Raw genomic sequence first — 23,873 nt, 5'->3', positions numbered from 1 at the left:
CTTGCATATAGTGATAGTTGGGTAGGTGAGACTCTGTTGCAGTTAGTGATAGTTGAGTAGGTGGGACTCTTACATTTAGTGATAGTTGAGTAGGTTGGAATCTGCTGCAGTTAGTGATAGTTGGGTAGGTTGGAATCTGTTGCTGTTAGTGATAGTTGGGTAGGTGGACTCTGCTGCAGTTAGTGTTAGTTGGGTAGGTGGGACTCTGTGTGGTAAAGGATAGTTGGGTAGGTGGGACTCTTACATTTAGTGATAGTTGGGTAGGTTGGAATCTGCTGCAGTTAGTGATAGTTGGGTAGGTTGGAATCTGTTGCTGTTAGTGATAGTTGGGTAGGTGGACTCTGCTGCAGTTAGTGATAGTTGGGTAGGTGGGACTCTGTGTGGTAAAGGATAGTTGGGTAGGTGGGACTCTTGCATTTAGTGATAGTTGGGTAGGTTGGAATCTGTTGCTGTTAGTGATAGTTGGGTAGGTGGGACTCTGTTGCAGTTATTGATAATTGAGTAGATGGGACTCTGTTGCAGTTAGTGATAGTTGGGGAGGTGGGACTCTGTTGCAGTTAGTGATGGTTGCATAGGTGGGACACTGTTGCAGTTAGTGATAGTTTGGTAGGTGGGACTCTGCTGCAGTTAGTGATAGTTGGATAGTTGGGACTCTGTTGCTGTTAGTGATAGTTGTGTAGGTGGGACTTTGTGCAGTAAAGGATAGTTGGGTAGGTGGGACTCTTCTGCAGTTAGTGATAGTTTTTTAGGTGGGACTCTGTGCGGTAACAGATAGTTGGGTAGTTGGGACTCTGTTGCAGTCAGTGATAGTTGGTTAGGTGGGACTCTGTTGTAGTTATTGATAATTGGGTATTTGGGACTCTGTTGCAGTTAGTGACAGTTGGGTAGGTAGTACACTGTTGCAGTTAGTGATAGTTGAGGAGGTGGACATCTGCTGTAGTTATTGATTATTGGGTAGTTGGGACTCTGTTGCAGTTAGTGAAAGTTGGGTAGGTGGGACTCTTTTGCAGTTAGTGATGGTTGGGTAGGTGGGACTCTGCTGTACTTATTGATAATTGGCTAGTTGGGACTCTGTTGCAGTTAGTGATAGTTGGTTAGGTGGGGCTCTGCTGTACTTATTGATAATTGGCTAGTTGGGACTCTGTTGCAGTTAGTGATAGTTGGGTAGGTGGGACTCTTTTGCAGTTAGTGATGGTTGGGTAGGTTGGACTCTGTGTGGTAAAGGATAGTTGGGTAGGTGGGACTCTTGCATATAGTGATAGTTGGGTAGGTGGGACTCTTGCATATAGTGATAGTTGGGTAGGTGGGACTCTGATGCAGTTAGTGATAGTTGGGTAGGTGGGACTCTGTTGTAGTTAGTAATAGTTGGGGAGGTGGTACTCTGTTGCAGTAAGCTATAGTTGGGTAGTTGGGACTCTGTTGCTGTTAGTGATAGTTGTGTAGGTGGGACTTTGTGCAGTAAAGGATAGTTGGGTAGGTGGGAGTCTGCTGCAGTTAGTGATAGTTGTGCAGGTGGGACTCTGTTGCAGTTAGTGATAGTTGTATAGTTGGGACTCTGTTGCTGTTAGTGATAGTTGTGTAGGTGGGACTTTGTGCAGTAAAGGATAGTTGGGTAGATGGGACTCTTCTGCAGTTAGTGATAGTTTTTTAGGTGGGACTCTGTGCGGTAACAGATAGTTGGGTAGTTGGGATTTGTTGCAGTCAGTGATAGTTGGGTAGGTGGGACTCTGTTGTAGTTATTGATAATTGGGTATTTGGGACTCTGTTGCAGTTAGTGACAGTTGGGTAGGTGGGACTCTGTTGCAGTTAGTGACAGTTGGGTAGGTGGTACACTGTTGCAGTTAGTGATAGTTGAGGAGGTGGAACTCTCCTGTAGTTATTGATTATTGGGTAGTTGGGACTCTGTTGCAGTTAGTGAAAGTTGGGTAGGTGGGACTCTTTTGCAGTTAGTGATGGTTGGGTAGGTGGGACTCTGCTGTACTTATTGATAATTGGCTAGTTGGGACTCTGTTGCAGTTAGTGATAGTTGGGTAGGTGGGACTCTGCTGTACTTATTGATAATTGGCTAGTTGGGACTTTGTTGCAGTTAGTGATAGTTGGGTAGGTGGGACTCTTTTGCAGTTAGTGATGGTTGGGTAGGTTGGACTCTGTGCAGTAAAGGACAGTTGGGTAGGTGGGACTCTGTTGCAGTTAGTGATAGTTGGGTAGGTGGGACTCTGTGTGGTAAAGGATAGTTGGGTAGGTGGGACTCTTGCATATAGTGATAGTTGGTCAGGTGGGACTCTTGCATATAGTGATAGTTGGGTAGGTGGGACTCTAATGCAGTTAGTTATAGTTGGGTAGGTGGGACTCTGTGTGGTAAAGGATAGTTGGGTAGGTGGGACTCTTGCATTTAGTGATAGTTGGGTAGGTTGGAATCTGCTGCAGTTAGTGATATTTGGGTAGGTTGGAATCTGTTGCTGTTAGTGATAGTTGGGTAGGTGGACTCTGCTGCAGTTAGTGATAGTTGGGTAGGTGGGACTCTGTGTGGTAAAGGATAGTTGGGTAGGTGGGACTCTTGCATTTAGTGATAGTTGGGTAGGTTGGAATCTGTTGCTGTTAGTGATAGTTGGGTAGGTGGACTCTGCTGCAGTTAGTGATAGTTGGGTAGGTTGGAATCTGCTGCAGTTAGTGATAGTTGGGTAGGTTGGAATCTGTTGCTGTTAGTGATAGTTGGGTAGGTGGACTCTGTGTGGTAAAGGATAGTTGGGTAGGTGGGAATCTTGCATTTAGTGATAGTTGGGTAGGTTGGAATCTGTTGCTGTTAGTGATAGTTGGGTAGGTGGACTCTGCTGCAGTTAGTGATAGTTGGGTAGGTTGGAATCTGCTGCAGTTAGTGATAGTTGGGTAGGTTGGAATCTGTTGCTGTTAGTGATAGTTGGGTAGGTGGACTCTGTGTGGTAAAGGATAGTTGGGTAGGTGGGACTCTGCTGCAGTTAGTGATAGTTGGGTAGGTTGGAATCTGCTGCAGTTAGTGATAGTTGGGTAGGTTGGAATCTGTTGCTGTTAGTGATAGTTGGGTAGGTGGACTCTGCTGCAGTTAGTGATAGTTGGGTAGGTGGGACTCTGTGTGGTAAAGGATAGTTGGGTAGGTGGGGCTCTTACATTTAGTGATAGTTGGGTAGGTTGGAATCTGCTGCAGTTAGTGATAGTTGGGTAGGTTGGAATCTGTTGCTGTTAGTGATAGTTGGGTAGGTGGACTCTGCTGCAGTTAGTGATAGTTGGGTAGGTGGGACTCTGTGTGGTAAAGGATAGTTGGGTAGGTGGGACTCTTGCATTTAGTGATAGTTGGGTAGGTTGGAATCTGTTGCTGATAGTGATAGTTGGGTAGGTGGGACTCTGTTGCAGTTATTGATAATTGAGTAGGTGGGACTCTGTTGCAGTTAGTGATAGTTGGGGAGGTGGGACTCTGTTGCAGTTAGTGATGGTTGCATAGGTGGGACACTGTTGCAGTTAGTGATAGTTTGGTAGGTGGGACTCTGATGCAGTTTGTGATAGTTGGGTACGTGGGACTCTGTGTGGTAAAGGATAGTTGAGCAGGTGGGACTATGCTGCAGTTAGTGATGGATGTGTAGGTGGGACTCTGTTGCAGTTAGTGGTAATTGAGTAGGTGGGACTCCGTTGCAGTTAGTGATAGACGTTTAAGTGGGACTCTGTGTGGTAAAGGATAGTTGGGTAGGTGGGACTCTGTTGCAGTTAGTGATAGTTGGGTAGGTGGGGTCTGTGTGTTAAAGGATAGTTCAGTAGGTGGGACTCTGTTGCAGTTAGTGATGGTTGGGTAGGTGGGACTCTGTTGCAGTTAGCGATAGTTGGGTAGGTGGGACTCTGTTGCAGTTAGTGATAATTGGGTAGGTGGGACTCTGTGAGGGAAAGGATAATTGGGTAGGTGGGACTATGCTGCAGTTAGTGATAGTTGGGTAGGTGGACCTCTGTTGTAGTAAGTGAAAGTTGAGTAGGTGGGGCTCTGTTTCAGTTAGTGATAGTTGGTTAGGTGTCACTCTGTTGTAGTAAGTGATAGTTGTGCAGGTGGGACTCTGTTGCATTTAGTGATAGTTGGGTAGGTGGGACTGTTGCAGTTAGTGATAGTTGGGTAGGTGGGACTCGGTTGTAGTTAGTGATAGTTGGGGAGGTGGGACTCTATTGTAGTTAGAGATAGCCAGGTAGATTAGACTCTGTGCAGTAAAGGATAGTTGGGGAGGTGGGACTCTGTTGCAGTTAGTGAAAGTTGGGTAGGTGGGACTCTGTGCAGTTAGTGATAGTTGGGTAGGTGGGACTGTTGCAGTTAGTGATAGTTGGGTAGGTGGGACTCTTGTAGTTAGTGATAGTTGGGGAGGTGGGACTCTGTTGCAGTTAATGATAGTTGGGTAGGTGGGACTCTGTGCAGATAAGGATATCTGGGGCGGTGGGACTCTGCTGCAGTTAGTGATAGTTGGGTAGGTGGGACTCTGTGCAGTTAGTGATAGTTGGGTAGAGGGGACTGTTGCCGTTAGTGATAGTTGGGTAGGTGGGACTCTGTTGTAGTTAGTGATAGTTAGGGAGGTGGGACTGTGTTGCAGTTAGTGATAGTTGGGTAGTTGGCACTCTGTTGGAGTTAGTGATAGTTGGGGAGGTGGGACTCTATTGTAGTTAGAGATAGCCAGGTAGATTAGACTCTGTGCAGTAAAGGATAGTTGGGGAGGTGGGACTCTGTTGCAGTTAGTGAAAGTTGGGTAGGTGGGACTCTGTGCAGTTAGTGATAGTTGGGTAGGTGGGACTGTTGCAGTTAGTGATAGTTGGGTAGGTGGGACTCTGTTGTAGTTAGTGATAGTTGGGGAGGTGGAACTCTGTGCAGTAAAGGATAGTTGGGGAGGTGGGATTCGGTTGCAGTTAGTGATAGTTGGATAGGTGGGACTCTGTGCAGTTTCTGATATTTGGGTAGGTGGGACTGTTGCAGTTAGTGATAGTTGGGTAGGTGGGACTCTGCTGCAGTTAGTGATAGTTGGGTTGGTGGGACTCTGTGCAGTAAAGGATAGTTGGGAGGTGGGATTCTGTTGCAGTTAGTTATAGTTGGGTAGGTGGGAATCTGTGCAGTAATGGATAGTTGTGGAGGTGGGATTATGTTACAGTTAGTGATAGTTGGGTAGGTGGGACTCTGTGCAGTTACTGATAGTTGGGTAGATGTGACTGTTGCAGTTAGTGATAGTTGGGTAGGTGGGACTCTGTTGCAGTTATTGATAGTTGGGTAGATGAGACTTTGTTACAGTTAGTGATATTTGGGTAGGTGGGACTCTGTTGCAGTTAGTGATAGTTGGGTAGGTGGGACTCTGTTGTAGTTAGTAATAGTTGGGGAGGTGGTACTCTGTTGCAGTAAGCTATAGTTGGGTAGTTGGGACTCTGTTGCTGTTAGTGATAGTTGTGTAGGTGGGACTTTGTGCAGTAAAGGATAGTTGGGTAGGTGGGAGTCTGCTGCAGTTAGTGATAGTTGTGCAGGTGGGACTCTGTTGCAGTTAGTGATAGTTGTATAGTTGGGACTCTGTTGCTGTTAGTGATAGTTGTGTAGGTGGGACTTTGTGCAGTAAAGGATAGTTGGGTAGATGGGACTCTTCTGCAGTTAGTGATAGTTTTTTAGGTGGGACTCTGTGCGGTAACAGATAGTTGGGTAGTTGGGATTTGTTGCAGTCAGTGATAGTTGGGTAGGTGGGACTCTGTTGTAGTTATTGATAATTGGGTATTTGGGACTCTGTTGCAGTTAGTGACAGTTGGGTAGGTGGGACTCTGTTGCAGTTAGTGACAGTTGGGTAGGTGGTACACTGTTGCAGTTAGTGATAGTTGAGGAGGTGGAACTCTCCTGTAGTTATTGATTATTGGGTAGTTGGGACTCTGTTGCAGTTAGTGAAAGTTGGGTAGGTGGGACTCTTTTGCAGTTAGTGATGGTTGGGTAGGTGGGACTCTGCTGTACTTATTGATAATTGGCTAGTTGGGACTCTGTTGCAGTTAGTGATAGTTGGGTAGGTGGGACTCTGCTGTACTTATTGATAATTGGCTAGTTGGGACTTTGTTGCAGTTAGTGATAGTTAGGTAGGTGGGACTCTTTTGCAGTTAGTGATGGTTGGGTAGGTTGGACTCTGTGCGGTAAAGGACAGTTGGGTAGGTGGGACTCTGTTGCAGTTAGTGATAGTTGGGTAGGTGGGACTCTGTGTGGTAAAGGATAGTTGGGTAGGTGGGACTCTTGCATATAGTGATAGTTGGTCAGGTGGGACTCTTGCATATAGTGATAGTTGGGTAGGTGGGACTCTGATGCAGTTAGTTATAGTTGAGTAGGTGGGACTCTGTGTGGTAAAGGATAGTTGGGTAGGTGGGACTCTTGCATTTAGTGATAGTTGGGTAGGTGGGACTCTTGCATATAGTGATAGTTGGGTAGGTGAGACTCTGTTGCAGTTAGTGATAGTTGGGTAGGTGGGACTCTGTGTGGTAAAGGATAGTTGGGTAGGTGGGACTCTTGCATTTAGTGATAGTTGGGTAGGTTGGAATCTGCTGCAGTTAGTGATAGTTGGGTAGGTTGGAATCTGTTGCTGTTAGTGATAGTTGGGTAGGTGGACTCTGCTGCAGTTAGTGATAGTTGGGTAGGTGGGACTCTGTGTGGTAAAGGATAGTTGGGTAGGTGGGACTCTTGCAGTTAGTGATAGTTGGGTAGGTTGGAATCTGCTGCAGTTAGTGATAGTTGGGTAGGTTGGAATCTGTTGCTGTTAGTGATAGTTGGGTAGGTGGACTCTGTGTGGTAAAGGATAGTTGGGTAGGTGGGACTCTTGCATTTAGTGATAGTTGGGTAGGTTGGAATCTGTTGCTGTTAGTGATAGTTGGGTAGGTGGACTCTGCTGCAGTTAGTGATAGTTGGGTAGGTTGGAATCTGCTGCAGTTAGTGATAGTTGGGTAGGTTGGAATCTGTTGCTGTTAGTGATAGTTGGGTAGGTGGACTCTGTGTGGTAAAGGATAGTTGGGTAGGTGGGACTCTGCTGCAGTTAGTGATAGTTGGGTAGGTTGGAATCTGCTGCAGTTAGTGATAGTTGGGTAGGTTGGAATCTGTTGCTGTTAGTGATAGTTGGGTAGGTGGACTCTGCTGCAGTTAGTGATAGTTGGGTAGGTGGGACTCTGTGTGGTAAAGGACAGTTGGGTAGGTGGGGCTCTTACATTTAGTGATAGTTGGGTAGGTTGGAATCTGCTGCAGTTAGTGATAGTTGGGTAGGTTGGAATCTGTTGCTGTTAGTGATAGTTGGGTAGGTGGACTCTGCTGCAGTTAGTGATAGTTGGGTAGGTGGGACTCTGTGTGGTAAAGGATAGTTGGGTAGGTGGGACTCTTGCATTTAGTGATAGTTGGGTAGGTTGGAATCTGTTGCTATTAGTGATAGTTGGGAAGTGGGACTCTGTTGCAGTTATTGATAATTGAGTAGGTGGGACTCTGTTGCAGTTAGTGATAGTTGGGGAGGTGGGACTCTGTTGCAGTTAGTGATGGTTGCATAGGTGGGACACTGTTGCAGTTAGTGATAGTTTGGTAGGTGGGACTCTGATGCAGTTTGTGATAGTTGGGTACGTGGGACTCTGTGTGGTAAAGGATAGTTGAGCAGGTGGGACTATGCTGCAGTTAGTGATGGATGTGTAGGTGGGACTCTGTTGCAGTTAGTGGTAATTGAGTAGGTGGGACTCCGTTGCAGTTAGTGATAGACGTTTAAGTGGGACTCTGTGTGGTAAAGGATAGTTGGGTAGGTGGGACTCTGTTGCAGTTAGTGATAGTTGGGTAGGTGGGGTCTGTGTGTTAAAGGATAGTTCAGTAGGTGGGACTCTGTTGCAGTTAGTGATGGTTGGGTAGGTGGGACTCTGTTGCAGTTAGCGATAGTTGGGTAGGTGGGACTCTGTTGCAGTTAGTGATAATTGGGTAGGTGGGACTCTGTGAGGGAAAGGATAATTGGGTAGGTGGGACTATGCTGCAGTTAGTGATAGTTGGGTAGGTGGACCTCTGTTGTAGTAAGTGAAAGTTGAGTAGGTGGGGCTCTGTTTCAGTTAGTGATAGTTGGTTAGGTGTCACTCTGTTGTAGTAAGTGATAGTTGTGCAGGTGGGACTCTGTTGCATTTAGTGATAGTTGGGTAGGTGGGACTGTTGCAGTTAGTGATAGTTGGGTAGGTGGGACTCGGTTGTAGTTAGTGATAGTTGGGGAGGTGGGACTCTGTTGCAGTTAGTGATAGTTGGGTAGGTGGGACTCTGTGAGCAAAGGATAGTTGGGTTGGTGGGACTCTGTTGCAGTTAGTGATGGTTGGGTAGTTGGGATTCGGTTGCAGTTAGTGATAGTTGGGTAGGTGGGACTGTTGCAGTTAGTGATAGTTGGGTAGGTGGGACTCTGTTGTAGTTAGTGATAGTTGGGGAGGTGGAACTCTGTGCAGTAAAGGATAGTTGGGGAGGTGGGATTCGGTTGCTGTTAGTGATAGTTGGATAGGTGGGACTCTGTGCAGTTACTGATATTTGGGTAGGTGGGACTGTTGCAGTTAGTGATAGTTGGGTAGGTGGGACTCTGCTGCAGTTAGTGATAGTTGGGTCGGTGGGACTCTGTGCAGTAAAGGATAGTTGGGAGGTGGGATTCTGTTGCAGTTAGTTATAGTTGGGTAGGTGGGAATCTGTGCAGTAATGGATAGTTGTGGAGGTGGGATTATGTTACAGTTAGTGATAGTTGGGTAGGTGGGACTCTGTGCAGTTACTGATAGTTGGGTAGATGTGACTGTTGCAGTTAGTGATAGTTGGGTAGGTGGGACTCTGTTGCAGTTATTGATAGTTGGGTAGATGGGACTTTGTTACAGTTAGTGATATTTGGGTAGGTGGGACTCTGTTGCAGTTAGTGATAGTTGGGTAGGTGGGACTCTGTTGTAGTTAGTAATAGTTGGGGAGGTGGGACTCTGTTGCAGTAAGCTATAGTTGGGTAGTTGGGACTCTGTTGCTTTTAGTGATAGTTGTGTAGGTGGGACTTTGTGCAGTAAAGGATAGTTGGGTAGGTGGGAGTCTGCTGCAGTTAGTGATAGTTGTGCAGGTGGGACTCTGCTGCAGTTAGTGATAGTTGGATAGTTGGGACTCTGTTGCTGTTAGTGATAGTTGTGTAGGTGGGACTTTGTGCAGTAAAGGATAGTTGGGTAGGTGGGACTCTTCTGCAGTTAGTGATAGTTTTTTAGGTGGGACTCTGTGCGGTAACAGATAGTTGGGTAGTTGGGACTCTGTTGCAGTCAGTGATAGTTGGGTAGGTGGGACTCTGTTGTAGTAATTGATAATTGGGTATTTGGGACTCTGTTGCAGTTAGTGACAGTTGGGTAGGTGGGACTCTGTTGCAGTTAGTGACAGTTGGGTAGGTGGTACACTGTTGCAGTTAGTGATAGTTGGGTAGGTGGGACTCTTTTGCAGTTAGTGATGGTTGGGTAGGTTGGACTCTGTGCGGTAAAGGACAGTTGGGTAGGTGGGACTCTGTTGAAGTTAGTGATAGTTGGGTAGGTGGGACTCTGTGTGGTAAAGGATAGTTGGGTAGGTGGGACTCTTGCATATAGTCATAGTTGGGTAGGTGGGACTCTTGCATATAGTGATAGTTGGGTAGGTGGGACTCTGATGCAGTTAGTGATAGTTGGGTAGGTGGGACTCTGTGTGGTAAAGGATAGTTGGGTAGGTGGGACTCTTGCATTTAGTGATAGTTGGGTAGGTGGGACTCTTGCATATAGTGATAGTTGGGTAGGTGAGACTCTGTTGCAGTTAGTGATAGTTGGGTAGGTGGGACTCTTACATTTAGTGATAGTTGAGTAGGTTGGAATCTGCTGCAGTTAGTGATAGTTGGGTAGGTTGGAATCTGTTGCTGTTAGTGATAGTTGGGTAGGTGGACTCTGCTGCAGTTAGTGAAAGTTGGGTAGGTGGGACTCTTTTGCAGTTAGTGATGGTTGGGTAGGTGGGACTCTGCTGTACTTATTGATAATTGGCTAGTTGGGACTCTGTTGCAGTTAGTGATAGTTGGTTAGGTGGGGCTCTGCTGTACTTATTGATAATTGGCTAGTTGGGACTCTGTTGCAGTTAGTGATAGTTGGGTAGGTGGGACTCTTTTGCAGTTAGTGATGGTTGGGTAGGTTGGAATCTGTGCGGTAAAGGACAGTTGGGTAGGTGGGACTCTGTTGCAGTTAGTGATAGTTGGGTAGGTGGGACTCTGTGTGGTAAAGGATAGTTGGGTAGGTGGGACTCTTGCATATAGTGATAGTTGTGTAGGTGGGACTCTTGCATATAGTGATAGTTGGGTAGGTGGGACTCTGATGCAGTTAGTGATAGTTGGGTAGGTGGGACTCTGTGTGGTAAAGGATAGTTGGGTAGGTGGGACTCTTGCATTTAGTGATGGTTGGGTAGGTGGGACTCTTGCATATAGTGATAGTTGGGTAGGTGAGACTCTGTTGCAGTTAGTGATAGTTGGGTAGGTGGGACTCTTACATTTAGTGATAGTTGAGTAGGTTGGAATCTGCTGCAGTTAGTGATAGTTGGGTAGGTTGGAATCTGTTGCTGTTAGTGATAGTTGGGTAGGTGGACTCTGCTGCAGTTAGTGTTAGTTGGGTAGGTGGGACTCTGTGTGGTAAAGGATAGTTGGGTAGGTGGGACTCTTACATTTAGTGATAGTTGGGTAGGTTGGAATCTGCTGCAGTTAGTGATAGTTGGGTAGGTTGGAATCTGTTGCTGTTAGTGATAGTTGGGTAGGTGGACTCTGCTGCAGTTAGTGATAGTTGGGTAGGTGGGACTCTGTGTGGTAAAGGATAGTTGGGTAGGTGGGACTCTTGCATTTAGTGATAGTTGGGTAGGTTGGAATCTGTTGCTGTTAGTGATAGTTGGGTAGGTGGGACTCTGTTGCAGTTATTGATAATTGAGTAGGTGGGACTCTGTTGCAGTTAGTGATAGTTGGGGAGGTGGGACTCTGTTGCAGTTAGTGATGGTTGCATAGGTGGGACACTGTTGCAGTTAGTGATAGTTTGGTAGGTGGGACTCTGCTGCAGTTAGTGATAGTTGGATAGTTGGGACTCTGTTGCTGTTAGTGATAGTTGTGTAGGTGGGACTTTGTGCAGTAAAGGATAGTTGGGTAGGTGGGACTCTTCTGCAGTTAGTGATAGTTTTTTAGGTGGGACTCTGTGCGGTAACAGATAGTTGGGTAGTTGGGACTCTGTTGCAGTCAGTGATGGTTAGGTGGGACTCTGTTGTAGTTATTGATAATTGGGTATTTGGGACTCTGTTGCAGTTAGTGACAGTTGGGTAGGTAGTACACTGTTGCAGTTAGTGATAGTTGAGGAGGTGGAAATCTGCTGTAGTTATTGATTATTGGGTAGTTGGGACTCTGTTGCAGTTAGTGAAAGTTGGGTAGGTGGGACTCTTTTGCAGTTAGTGATGGTTGGGTAGGTGGGACTCTGCTGTACTTATTGATAATTGGCTAGTTGGGACTCTGTTGCAGTTAGTGATAGTTGGTTAGGTGGGGCTCTGCTGTACTTATTGATAATTGGCTAGTTGGGACTCTGTTGCAGTTAGTGATAGTTGGGTAGGTGGGACTCTTTTGCAGTTAGTGATGGTTGGGTAGGTTGGACTCTGTGTGGTAAAGGATAGTTGGGTAGGTGGGACTCTTGCATATAGTGATAGTTGGGTAGGTGGGACTCTTGCATATAGTGATAGTTGGGTAGGTGGGACTCTGATGCAGTTAGTGATAGTTGGGTAGGTGGGACTCTGTTGTAGTTAGTAATAGTTGGGGAGGTGGTACTCTGTTGCAGTAAGCTATAGTTGGGTAGTTGGGACTCTGTTGCTGTTAGTGATAGTTGTGTAGGTGGGACTTTGTGCAGTAAAGGATAGTTGGGTAGGTGGGAGTCTGCTGCAGTTAGTGATAGTTGTGCAGGTGGGACTCTGTTGCAGTTAGTGATAGTTGTATAGTTGGGACTCTGTTGCTGTTAGTGATAGTTGTGTAGGTGGGACTTTGTGCAGTAAAGGATAGTTGGGTAGATGGGACTCTTCTGCAGTTAGTGATAGTTTTTTAGGTGGGACTCTGTGCGGTAACAGATAGTTGGGTAGTTGGGATTTGTTGCAGTCAGTGATAGTTGGGTAGGTGGGACTCTGTTGTAGTTATTGATAATTGGGTATTTGGGACTCTGTTGCAGTTAGTGACAGTTGGGTAGGTGGGACTCTGTTGCAGTTAGTGACAGTTGGGTAGGTGGTACACTGTTGCAGTTAGTGATAGTTGAGGAGGTGGAACTCTCCTGTAGTTATTGATTATTGGGTAGTTGGGACTCTGTTGCAGTTAGTGAAAGTTGGGTAGGTGGGACTCTTTTGCAGTTAGTGATGGTTGGGTAGGTGGGACTCTGCTGTACTTATTGATAATTGGCTAGTTGGGACTCTGTTGCAGTTAGTGATAGTTGGGTAGGTGGGACTCTGCTGTACTTATTGATAATTGGCTAGTTGGGACTTTGTTGCAGTTAGTGATAGTTAGGTAGGTGGGACTCTTTTGCAGTTAGTGATGGTTGGGTAGGTTGGACTCTGTGCGGTAAAGGACAGTTGGGTAGGTGGGACTCTGTTGCAGTTAGTGATAGTTGGGTAGGTGGGACTCTGTGTGGTAAAGGATAGTTGGGTAGGTGGGACTCTTGCATATAGTGATAGTTGGTCAGGTGGGACTCTTGCATATAGTGATAGTTGGGTAGGTGGGACTCTGATGCAGTTAGTTATAGTTGAGTAGGTGGGACTCTGTGTGGTAAAGGATAGTTGGGTAGGTGGGACTCTTGCATTTAGTGATAGTTGGGTAGGTGGGACTCTTGCATATAGTGATAGTTGGGTAGGTGAGACTCTGTTGCAGTTAGTGATAGTTGGGTAGGTGGGACTCTGTGTGGTAAAGGATAGTTGGGTAGGTGGGACTCTTGCATTTAGTGATAGTTGGGTAGGTTGGAATCTGCTGCAGTTAGTGATAGTTGGGTAGGTTGGAATCTGTTGCTGTTAGTGATAGTTGGGTAGGTGGACTCTGCTGCAGTTAGTGATAGTTGGGTAGGTGGGACTCTGTGTGGTAAAGGATAGTTGGGTAGGTGGGACTCTTGCAGTTAGTGATAGTTGGGTAGGTTGGAATCTGCTGCAGTTAGTGATAGTTGGGTAGGTTGGAATCTGTTGCTGTTAGTGATAGTTGGGTAGGTGGACTCTGTGTGGTAAAGGATAGTTGGGTAGGTGGGACTCTTGCATTTAGTGATAGTTGGGTAGGTTGGAATCTGTTGCTGTTAGTGATAGTTGGGTAGGTGGACTCTGCTGCAGTTAGTGATAGTTGGGTAGGTTGGAATCTGCTGCAGTTAGTGATAGTTGGGTAGGTTGGAATCTGTTGCTGTTAGTGATAGTTGGGTAGGTGGACTCTGTGTGGTAAAGGATAGTTGGGTAGGTGGGACTCTGCTGCAGTTAGTGATAGTTGGGTAGGTTGGAATCTGCTGCAGTTAGTGATAGTTGGGTAGGTTGGAATCTGTTGCTGTTAGTGATAGTTGGGTAGGTGGACTCTGCTGCAGTTAGTGATAGTTGGGTAGGTGGGACTCTGTGTGGTAAAGGACAGTTGGGTAGGTGGGGCTCTTACATTTAGTGATAGTTGGGTAGGTTGGAATCTGCTGCAGTTAGTGATAGTTGGGTAGGTTGGAATCTGTGGCTGTTAGTGATAGTTGGGTAGGTGGACTCTGCTGCAGTTAGTGATAGTTGGGTAGGTGGGACTCTGTGTGGTAAAGGATAGTTGGGTAGGTGGGACTCTTGCATTTAGTGATAGTTGGGTAGGTTGGAATCTGTTGCTATTAGTGATAGTTGGGAAGTGGGACTCTGTTGCAGTTATTGATAATTGAGTAGGTGGGACTCTGTTGCAGTTAGTGATAGTTGGGGAGGTGGGACTCTGTTGCAGTTAGTGATGGTTGCATAGGTGGGACACTGTTGCAGTTAGTGATAGTTTGGTAGGTGGGACTCTGATGCAGTTTGTGATAGTTGGGTACGTGGGACTCTGTGTGGTAAAGGATAGTTGAGCAGGTGGGACTATGCTGCAGTTAGTGATGGATGTGTAGGTGGGACTCTGTTGCAGTTAGTGGTAATTGAGTAGGTGGGACTCTGTTGCAGTTAGTGATAGACGTTTAAGTGGGACTCTGTGTGGTAAAGGATAGTTGGGTAGGTGGGACTCTGTTGCAGTTAGTGATAGTTGGGTAGGTGGGGTCTGTGTGTTAAAGGATAGTTCAGTAGGTGGGACTCTGTTGCAGTTAGTGATGGTTGGGTAGGTGGGACTCTGTTGCAGTTAGCGATAGTTGGGTAGGTGGGACTCTGTTGCAGTTAGTGATAATTGGGTAGGTGGGACTCTGTGAGGGAAAGGATAATTGGGTAGGTGGGACTATGCTGCAGTTAGTGATAGTTGGGTAGGTGGACCTCTGTTGTAGTAAGTGAAAGTTGAGTAGGTGGGGCTCTGTTTCAGTTAGTGATAGTTGGTTAGGTGTCACTCTGTTGTAGTAAGTGATAGTTGTGCAGGTGGGACTCTGTTGCATTTAGTGATAGTTGGGTAGGTGGGACTGTTGCAGTTAGTGATAGTTGGGTAGGTGGGACTCGGTTGTAGTTAGTGATAGTTGGGGAGGTGGGACTCTGTTGCAGTTAGTGATAGTTGGGTAGGTGGGACTCTGTGAGCAAAGGATAGTTGGGTTGGTGGGACTCTGTTGCAGTTAGTGATGGTTGGGTAGTTGGGATTCGGTTGCAGTTAGTGATAGTTGGGTAGGTGGGACTGTTGCAGTTAGTGATAGTTGGGTAGGTGGGACTCTGTTGTAGTTAGTGATAGTTGGGGAGGTGGAACTCTGTGCAGTAAAGGATAGTTGGGGAGGTGGGATTCGGTTGCTGTTAGTGATAGTTGGATAGGTGGGACTCTGTGCAGTTACTGATATTTGGGTAGGTGGGACTGTTGCAGTTAGTGATAGTTGGGTAGGTGGGACTCTGCTGCAGTTAGTGATAGTTGGGTCGGTGGGACTCTGTGCAGTAAAGGATAGTTGGGAGGTGGGATTCTGTTGCAGTTAGTTATAGTTGGGTAGGTGGGAATCTGTGCAGTAATGGATAGTTGTGGAGGTGGGATTATGTTACAGTTAGTGATAGTTGGGTAGGTGGGACTCTGTGCAGTTACTGATAGTTGGGTAGATGTGACTGTTGCAGTTAGTGATAGTTGGGTAGGTGGGACTCTGTTGCAGTTATTGATAGTTGGGTAGATGGGACTTTGTTACAGTTAGTGATATTTGGGTAGGTGGGACTCTGTTGCAGTTAGTGATAGTTGGGTAGGTGGGACTCTGTTGTAGTTAGTAATAGTTGGGGAGGTGGGACTCTGTTGCAGTAAGCTATAGTTGGGTAGTTGGGACTCTGTTGCTGTTAGTGATAGTTGTGTAGGTGGGACTTTGTGCAGTAAAGGATAGTTGGGTAGGTGGGAGTCTGCTGCAGTTAGTGATAGTTGTGCAGGTGGGACTCTGCTGCAGTTAGTGATAGTTGGATAGTTGGGACTCTGTTGCTGTTAGTGATAGTTGTGTAGGTGGGACTTTGTGCAGTAAAGGATAGTTGGGTAGGTGGGACTCTTCTGCAGTTAGTGATAGTTTTTTAGGTGGGACTCTGTGCGGTAACAGATAGTTGGGTAGTTGGGACTCTGTTGCAGTCAGTGATAGTTGGGTAGGTGGGACTCTGTTGTAGTAATTGATAATTGGGTATTTGGGACTCTGTTGCAGTTAGTGACAGTTGGGTAGGTGGGACTCTGTTGCAGTTAGTGACAGTTGGGTAGGTGGTACACTGTTGCAGTTAGTGATAGTTGGGTAGGTGGGACTCTTTTGCAGTTAGTGATGGTTGGGTAGGTTGGACTCTGTGCGGTAAAGGACAGTTGGGTAGGTGGGACTCTGTTGAAGTTAGTGATAGTTGGGTAGGTGGGACTCTGTGTGGTAAAGGATAGTTGGGTAGGTGGGACTCTTGCATATAGTCATAGTTGGGTAGGTGGGACTCTTGCATATAGTGATAGTTGGGTAGGTGGGACTCTGATGCAGTTAGTGATAGTTGGGTAGGTGGGACTCTGTGTGGTAAAGGATAGTTGGGTAGGTGGGACTCTTGCATTTAGTGATAGTTGGGTAGGTGGGACTCTTGCATATAGTGATAGTTGGGTAGGTGAGACTCTGTTGCAGTTAGTGATAGTTGGGTAGGTGGGACTCTTACATTTAGTGATAGTTGAGTAGGTTGGAATCTGCTGCAGTTAGTGATAGTTGGGTAGGTTGGAATCTGTTGCTGTTAGTGATAGTTGGGTAGGTGGACTCTGCTGCAGTTAGTGAAAGTTGGGTAGGTGGGACTCTTTTGCAGTTAGTGATGGTTGGGTAGGTGGGACTCTGCTGTACTTATTGATAATTGGCTAGTTGGGACTCTGTTGCAGTTAGTGATAGTTGGTTAGGTGGGGCTCTGCTGTACTTATTGATAATTGGCTAGTTGGGACTCTGTTGCAGTTAGTGATAGTTGGGTAGGTGGGACTCTTTTGCAGTTAGTGATGGTTGGGTAGGTTGGAATCTGTGCGTTAAAGGACAGTTGGGTAGGTGGGACTCTGTTGCAGTTAGTGATAGTTGGGTAGGTGGGACTCTGTGTGGTAAAGGATAGTTGGGTAGGTGGGACTCTTGCATATAGTGATAGTTGTGTAGGTGGGACTCTTGCATATAGTGATAGTTGGGTAGGTGGGACTCTGATGCAGTTAGTGATAGTTGGGTAGGTGGGACTCTGTGTGGTAAAGGATAGTTGGGTAGGTGGGACTCTTGCATTTAGTGATGGTTGGGTAGGTGGGACTCTTGCATATAGTGATAGTTGGGTAGGTGAGACTCTGTTGCAGTTAGTGATAGTTGGGTAGGTGGGACTCTTACATTTAGTGATAGTTGAGTAGGTTGGAATCTGCTGCAGTTAGTGATAGTTGGGTAGGTTGGAATCTGTTGCTGTTAGTGATAGTTGGGTAGGTGGACTCTGCTGCAGTTAGTGTTAGTTGGGTAGGTGGGACTCTGTGTGGTAAAGGATAGTTGGGTAGGTGGGACTCTTACATTTAGTGATAGTTGGGTAGGTTGGAATCTGCTGCAGTTAGTGATAGTTGGGTAGGTTGGAATCTGTTGCTGTTAGTGATAGTTGGGTAGGTGGACTCTGCTGCAGTTAGTGATAGTTGGGTAGGTGGGACTCTGTGTGGTAAAGGATAGTTGGGTAGGTGGGACTCTTGCATTTAGTGATAGTTGGGTAGGTTGGAATCTGTTGCTGTTAGTGATAGTTGGGTAGGTGGGACTCTGTTGCAGTTATTGATAATTGAGTAGGTGGGACTCTGTTGCAGTTAGTGATAGTTGGGGAGGTGGGACTCTGTTGCAGTTAGTGATGGTTGCATAAGTGGGACACTGTTGCAGTTAGTGATAGTTTGGTAGGTGGGACTCTGCTGCAGTTAGTGATAGTTGGATAGTTGGGACTCTGTTGCTGTTAGTGATAGTTGTGTAGGTGGGACTTTGTGCAGTAAAGGATAGTTGGGTAGGTGGGACTCTTCTGCAGTTAGTGATAGTTTTTTAGGTGGGACTCTGTGCGGTAACAGATAGTTGGGTAGTTGGGACTCTGTTGCAGTCAGTGATGGTTAGGTGGGACTCTGTTGTAGTTATTGATAATTGGGTATTTGGGACTCTGTTGCAGTTAGTGACAGTTGGGTAGGTAGTACACTGTTGCAGTTAGTGATAGTTGAGGAGGTGGAAATCTGCTGTAGTTATTGATTATTGGGTAGTTGGGACTCTGTTGCAGTTAGTGAAAGTTGGGTAGGTGGGACTCTTTTGCAGTTAGTGATGGTTGGGTAGGTGGGACTCTGCTGTACTTATTGATAATTGGCTAGTTGGGACTCTGTTGCAGTTAGTGATAGTTGGTTAGGTGGGGCTCTGCTGTACTTATTGATAATTGGCTAGTTGGGACTCTGTTGCAGTTAGTGATAGTTGGGTAGGTGGGACTCTTTTGCAGTTAGTGATGGTTGGGTAGGTTGGACTCTGTGTGGTAAAGGATAGTTGGGTAGGTGGGACTCTTGCATATAGTGATAGTTGGGTAGGTGGGACTCTTGCATATAGTGATAGTTGGGTAGGTGGGACTCTGATGCAGTTAGTGATAGTTGGGTAGGTGGGACTCTGTTGTAGTTAGTAATAGTTGGGGAGGTGGTACTCTGTTGCAGTAAGCTATAGTTGGGTAGTTGGGACTCTGTTGCTGTTAGTGATAGTTGTGTAGGTGGGACTTTGTGCAGTAAAGGATAGTTGGGTAGGTGGGAGTCTGCTGCAGTTAGTGATAGTTGTGCAGGTGGGACTCTGTTGCAGTTAGTGATAGTTGTATAGTTGGGACTCTGGTGCTGTTAGTGATAGTTGTGTAGGTGGGACTTTGTGCAGTAAAGGATAGTTGGGTAGATGGGACTCTTCTGCAGTTAGTGATAGTTTTTTAGGTGGGACTCTGTGCGGTAACAGATAGTTGGGTAGTTGGGATTTGTTGCAGTCAGTGATAGTTGGGTAGGTGGGACTCTGTTGTAGTTATTGATAATTGGGTATTTGGGACTCTGTTGCAGTTAGTGACAGTTGGGTAGGTGGGACTCTGTTGCAGTTAGTGACAGTTGGGTAGGTGGTACACTGTTGCAGTTAGTGATAGCTGAGGAGGTGGAACTCTCCTGTAGTTATTGATTATTGGGTAGTTGGGACTCTGTTGCAGTTAGTGAAAGTTGGGTAGGTGGGACTCTTTTGCAGTTAGTGATGGTTGGGTAGGTGGGACTCTGCTGTACTTATTGATAATTGGCTAGTTGGGACTTAGTTGCAGTTAGTGATAGTTGGGTAGGTGGGACTCTTTTGCAGTTAGTGATGGTTGGGTAGGTTGGACTCTGTGCGGTAAAGGACAGTTGGGTAGGTGGGACTCTGTTGCAGTTAGTGATAGTTGGGTAGGTTGGAATCTGCTGCAGTTAGTGATAGTTGGGTAGGTTGGAATCTGTTGCTGTTAGTGATAGTTGGGTAGGTGGACTCTGTGTGGTAAAGGATAGTTGGGTAGGTGGGACTCTGCTGCAGTTAGTGATAGTTGGGTAGGTTGGAATCTGCTGCAGTTAGTGATAGTTGGGTAGGTTGGAATCTGTTGCTGTTAGTGATAGTTGGGTAGGTGGACTCTGCTGCAGTTAGTGATAGTTGGGTAGGTGGGACTCTGTGTGGTAAAGGATAGTTGGGTAGGTGGGGCTCTTACATTTAGTGATAGTTGGGTAGGTTGGAATCTGCTGCAGTTAGTGATAGTTGGGTAGGTTGGAATCTGTTGCTGTTAGTGATAGTTGGGTAGGTGGACTCTGCTGCAGTTAGTGATAGTTGGGTAGGTGGGACTCTGTGTGGTAAAGGATAGTTGGGTAGGTGGGACTCTTGCATTTAGTGATAGTTGGGTATGTTGGAATCTGTTGCTGATAGTGATAGTTGGGTAGGTGGGACTCTGTTGCAGTTATTGATAATTGAGTAGGTGGGACTCTGTTGCAGTTAGTGATAGTTGGGGAGGTGGGACTCTGTTGCAGTTAGTGATGGTTGCATAGGTGGGACACTGTTGCAGTTAGTGATAGTTGGGTACGTGGGACTCTGTGTGGTAAAGGATAGTTGAGCAGGTGGGACTATGCTGCAGTTAGTGATGGATGTGTAGGTGGGACTCTGTTGCAGTTAGTGGTAATTGAGTAGGTGGGACTCCGTTGCAGTTAGTGATAGACGTTTAAGTGGGACTCTGTGTGGTAAAGGATAGTTGGGTAGGTGGGACTCTGTTGCAGTTAGTGATAGTTGGGTGGGTGGGGTCTGTGTGTTAAAGGATAGTTCAGTAGGTGGGACTCTGTTGCAGTTAGTGATGGTTGGGTAGGTGGGACTCTGTTGCAGTTAGCGATAGTTGGGTAGGTGGGACTCTGTTGCAGTTAGTGATAATTGGGTAGGTGGGACTCTGTGAGGGAAAGGATAATTGGGTAGGTGGGACTATGCTGCAGTTAGTGATAGTTGGGTAGGTGGACCTCTGTTGTAGTAAGTGAAAGTTGAGTAGGTGGGGCTCTGTTTCAGTTAGTGATAGTTGGTTAGGTGTCACTCTGTTGTAGTAAGTGATAGTTGTGCAGGTGGGACTCTGTTGCATTTAGTGATAGTTGGGTAGGTGGGACTGTTGCAGTTAGTGATAGTTGGGTAGGTGGGACTCGGTTGTAGTTAGTGATAGTTGGGGAGGTGGGACTCTATTGTAGTTAGAGATAGCCAGGTAGATTAGACTCTGTGCAGTAAAGGATAGTTGGGGAGGTGGGACTCTGTTGCAGTTAGTGAAAGTTGGGTAGGTGGGACTCTGTGCAGTTAGTGATAGTTGGGTAGGTGGGACTGTTGCAGTTAGTGATAGTTGGGTAGGTGGGACTCTTGTAGTTAGTGATAGTTGGGGAGGTGGGACTCTGTTGCAGTTAATGATAGTTGGGTAGGTGGGACTCTGTGCAGATAAGGATATCTGGGGAGGTGGGACTCTGCTGCAGTTAGTGATAGTTGGGTAGGTGGGACTCTGTGCAGTTAGTGATAGTTGGGTAGAGGGGACTGTTGCCGTTAGTGATAGTTGGGTAGGTGGGACTCTGTTGTAGTTAGTGATAGTTAGGGAGGTGGGACTGTGTTGCAGTTAGTGATAGTTGGGTAGTTGGCACTCTGTTGGAGTTAGTGATAGTTGGGGAGGTGGGACTCTATTGTAGTTAGAGATAGCCAGGTAGATTAGACTCTGTGCAGTAAAGGATAGTTGGGGAGGTGGGACTCTGTTGCAGTTAGTGAAAGTTGGGTAGGTGGGACTCTGTGCAGTTAGTGATAGTTGGGTAGGTGGGACTGTTGCAGTTAGTGATAGTTGGGTAGGTGGGACTCTGTTGTAGTTAGTGATAGTTGGGGAGGTGGAACTCTGTGCAGTAAAGGATAGTTGGGGAGGTGGGATTCGGTTGCAGTTAGTGATAGTTGGATAGGTGGGACTCTGTGCAGTTTCTGATATTTGGGTAGGTGGGACTGTTGCAGTTAGTGATAGTTGGGTAGGTGGGACTCTGCTGCAGTTAGTGATAGTTGGGTTGGTGGGACTCTGTGCAGTAAAGGATAGTTGGGAGGTGGGATTCTGTTGCAGTTAGTTATAGTTGGGTAGGTGGGAATCTGTGCAGTAATGGATAGTTGTGGAGGTGGGATTATGTTACAGTTAGTGATAGTTGGGTAGGTGGGACTCTGTGCAGTTACTGATAGTTGGGTAGATGTGACTGTTGCAGTTAGTGATAGTTGGGTAGGTGGGACTCTGTTGCAGTTATTGATAGTTGGGTAGATGGGACTTTGTTACAGTTAGTGATATTTGGGTAGGTGGGACTCTGTTGCAGTTAGTGATAGTTGGGTAGGTGGGACTCTGTTGTAGTTAGTAATAGTTGGGGAGGTGGTACTCTGTTGCAGTAAGCTATAGTTGGGTAGTTGGGACTCTGTTGCTGTTAGTGATAGTTGTGTAGGTGGGACTTTGTGCAGTAAAGGATAGTTGGGTAGGTGGGAGTCTGCTGCAGTTAGTGATAGTTGTGCAGGTGGGACTCTGTTGCAGTTAGTGATAGTTGTATAGTTGGGACTCTGTTGCTGTTAGTGATAGTTGTGTAGGTGGGACTTTGTGCAGTAAAGGATAGTTGGGTAGATGGGACTCTTCTGCAGTTAGTGATAGTTTTTTAGGTGGGACTCTGTGCGGTAACAGATAGTTGGGTAGTTGGGATTTGTTGCAGTCAGTGATAGTTGGGTAGGTGGGACTCTGTTGTAGTTATTGATAATTGGGTATTTGGGACTCTGTTGCAGTTAGTGACAGTTGGGTAGGTGGGACTCTGTTGCAGTTAGTGACAGTTGGGTAGGTGGTACACTGTTGCAGTTAGTGATAGTTGAGGAGGTGGAACTCTCCTGTAGTTATTGATTATTGGGTAGTTGGGACTCTGTTGCAGTTAGTGAAAGTTGGGTAGGTGGGACTCTTTTGCAGTTAGTGATGGTTGGGTAGGTGGGACTCTGCTGTACTTATTGATAATTGGCTAGTTGGGACTCTGTTGCAGTTAGTGATAGTTGGGTAGGTGGGACTCTGCTGTACTTATTGATAATTGGCTAGTTGGGACTTTGTTGCAGTTAGTGATAGTTGGGTAGGTGGGACTCTTTTGCAGTTAGTGATGGTTGGGTAGGTTGGACTCTGTGCGGTAAAGGACAGTTGGGTAGGTGGGACTCTGTTGCAGTTAGTGATAGTTGGGTAGGTGGGACTCTGTGTGGTAAAGGATAGTTGGGTAGTTGGGACTCTTGCATATAGTGATAGTTGGTCAGGTGGGACTCTTGCATATAGTGATAGTTGGGTAGGTGGGACTCTGATGCAGTTAGTTATAGTTGAGTAGGTGGGACTCTGTGTGGTAAAGGATAGTTGGGTAGGTGGGACTCTTGCATTTAGTGATAGTTGGGTAGGTGGGACTCTTGCATATAGTGATAGTTGGGTAGGTGAGACTCTGTTGCAGTTAGTGATAGTTGGGTAGGTGGGACTCTGTGTGGTAAAGGATAGTTGGGTAGGTGGGACTCTTGCATTTAGTGATAGTTGGGTAGGTTGGAATCTGCTGCAGTTAGTGATAGTTGGGTAGGTTGGAATCTGTTGCTGTTAGTGATAGTTGGGTAGGTGGACTCTGCTGCAGTTAGTGATAGTTGGGTAGGTGGGACTCTGTGTGGTAAAGGATAGTTGGGTAGGTGGGACTCTTGCATTTAGTGATAGTTGGGTAGGTTGGAATCTGTTGCTGTTAGTGATAGTTGGGTAGGTGGACTCTGCTGCAGTTAGTGATAGTTGGGTAGGTTGGAATCTGCTGCAGTTAGTGATAGTTGGGTAGGTTGGAATCTGTTGCTGTTAGTGATAGTTGGGTAGGTGGACTCTGTGTGGTAAAGGATAGTTGGGTAGGTGGGACTCTTGCATTTAGTGATAGTTGGGTAGGTTGGAATCTGTTGCTGTTAGTGATAGTTGGGTAGGTGGACTCTGCTGCAGTTAGTGATAGTTGGGTAGGTTGGAATCTGCTGCAGTTAGTGATAGTTGGGTAGGTTGGAATCTGTTGCTGTTAGTGATAGTTGGGTAGGTGGACTCTGTGTGGTAAAGGATAGTTGGGTAGGTGGGACTCTGCTGCAGTTAGTGATAGTTGGGTAGGTTGGAATCTGCTGCAGTTAGTGATAGTTGGGTAGGTTGGAATCTGTTGCTGTTAGTGATAGTTGGGTAGGTGGACTCTGCTGCAGTTAGTGATAGTTGGGTAGGTGGGACTCTGTGTGGTAAAGGACAGTTGGGTAGGTGGGGCTCTTACATTTAGTGATAGTTGGGTAGGTTGGAATCTGCTGCAGTTAGTGATAGTTGGGTAGGTTGGAATCTGTTGCTGTTAGTGATAGTTGGGTAGGTGGACTCTGCTGCAGTTAGTGATAGTTGGGTAGGTGGGACTCTGTGTGGTAAAGGATAGTTGGGTAGGTGGGACTCTTGCATTTAGTGATAGTTGGGTAGGTTGGAATCTGTTGCTGTTAGTGATAGTTGGGAAGTAGGACTCTGTTGCAGTTATTGATAATTGAGTAGGTGGGACTCTGTTGCAGTTAGTGATAGTTGGGGAGGTGGGACTCTGTTGCAGTTAGTGATGGTTGCATAGGTGGGACACTGTTGCAGTTAGTGATAGTTTGGTAGGTGGGACTCTGATGCAGTTTGTGATAGTTGGGTACGTGGGACTCTGTGTGGTAAAGGATAGTTGAGCAGGTGGGACTATGCTGCAGGTAGTGATGGATGTGTAGGTGGGACTCTG

The sequence above is a fragment of the Ambystoma mexicanum genome, chromosome 10 (genome assembly GCF_040938575.1).
Source record: "Ambystoma mexicanum isolate Mex_15411 chromosome 10, UKY_AmexF1_1, whole genome shotgun sequence".
Taxonomy (NCBI): domain Eukaryota; kingdom Metazoa; phylum Chordata; class Amphibia; order Caudata; family Ambystomatidae; genus Ambystoma; species Ambystoma mexicanum.
The sequence above is the reverse complement of the archived record's forward strand: the minus strand, read 5'-3'. Positions refer to the sequence as shown.